The sequence below is a fragment of the Homarus americanus genome, unplaced genomic scaffold (assembly GCF_018991925.1).
Source record: "Homarus americanus isolate GMGI-L3 unplaced genomic scaffold, GMGI_Hamer_2.0 scaffold3703, whole genome shotgun sequence".
NCBI lineage: Eukaryota > Metazoa > Arthropoda > Malacostraca > Decapoda > Nephropidae > Homarus > Homarus americanus.
Window position 1 is genome coordinate 9,386 of NW_024737564.1, and position 1,877 is coordinate 11,262.

Below are 1,877 nucleotides of genomic sequence, written 5' to 3' on the forward strand. Positions count from 1 at the left end.
AGGGACTTTGTTATACTGATCAAGGAATTTGTTACCCTCGATAACAGACCTTTGGTATACTCGATCAGGGACTTTGTTATACCTCGATCAGAGGACTTTGTTATAGTCGATCAGGGACTTTGTTATATCGTTCAGGGACATTATTATACTCGATCAGGGGACTTGTTACTCTCGATAACAGACCTTTGTTATACTCGATCAGGGCCTTGTTACACTCGACCAGGACTTAGTTATACTCGATCAAGGGACTTTGTTATACTCTATGAGGGGACTTTGTTATAGTCGATCAGGGAACGTTGTCATACTCGATAAGGGCCTTTGTTACACTCGACCAGGGACTGGTATAACTCAATCAAGGACTTTGTTATAGTCGATCAGGGGACTTTGTTATACCTGATTAGGTTCTTTGTTATACTCGACCAGGGACTATTTTATACTCGATCAGGGACTTGTTATACTCGATGGAGAGTTTGTTATACTCGTTTAGGGATTTTTGTTAAACTCGATCAGGGGCTTTTGTTATACTCGACCAGGGAACTTTTTATACTCAATCAGGGACTTTGTTATACTCCGATCAGGGGATTGTGATACCTGACCAGGGACTGTTATACTCGATCAGGGACTTTGTTATTCACGATCAGGGGACTTTGTTATGCTCGATCATGGGACTTTGTTATACTCGACCAGGGACTGTTATACACGATCAGGGGACTTTGTTATACTCGATCAGACTTTGTTATACCCGATCAGGGGACTTTATTACACTCGAGCAGGGCCTTTGTTATACTCGATTAGAGGACTTTGTTATACTCGATCAGGGACTTTGTTATACTCGTTCAGGGACATTGTTATACTCGATAAGGACTTTGTTATACTGATCAAGGGAATTTGTTACTCTCAATAACAGACCTTTGTTATACTCGATCAGTGGACTTTGTTATACTCGATCAGAGGACTTTATTACACTCGATCAGGGCCTTTGTTAAGCCTGATTAGAGGAATTTATTATACTCGATCAGGACAATGTTATACTGATCAAGGGACTTTGTTATCTACGATAAGTTGCCTTTGTTATACTCGATCAGACTTGTTATACTCCGGGCCATATTTTATACTCTATCAGGGGACTTTGTTATACTCGACCAAGGGACTATTTTATACTCGATCAAGGGACTTTGTTATACTTGATTAGAGACTTTGTTATACTCGATTAGGGATTTTGTTATACTCGATCAGGAGGCTTTGTTATACTCGACCAGGGACTTTGTTATACTCGATCAGGACTTTGTTATGCTCGATTAGGGCCTTTGTTATAATACTCGACCAGGAATTTGTTATACTCGATCAGGGACTTTGTTATACCCGATCAGGGACTTTATTACACTCGATCAGGGGCCTTGTTATACTCGATCGGACTTTGTTATACCGATCAGGGACTTTTTTATACCCGTTCAGGGACATTGTTATACTCGATCAGGGACTTTGTTATATTGATCAAGGAATTTGTTACTCTCGATAACAGGCCTTTGTTATACTCGATCAGGGGACTTTGTTATACTCGACCAGGGACTTGTTATACTCGATCAGGGACTTTGTTATACTCGATGAGGGACTTTGTTATACTCGATCAAGGGACTTTTTATACTCGATCAGTTTCCTTTGTTATACTCGATCAGGACTTGTTATACCTCGATCAGGGGACTTTATTACACCTGATCAGGGCCTTTGTTATACCTCGATCAGAGGACTTTGTTATACTCGATCAGGGACTTTGTTATACCTGTTCAGGGACATTGTTATACTCGATCAGGGGACTTTGTTATACTGATCAAAGGACTTGTTACTCTCGATAAGAGGCCTTTGTTATACTGGATCAG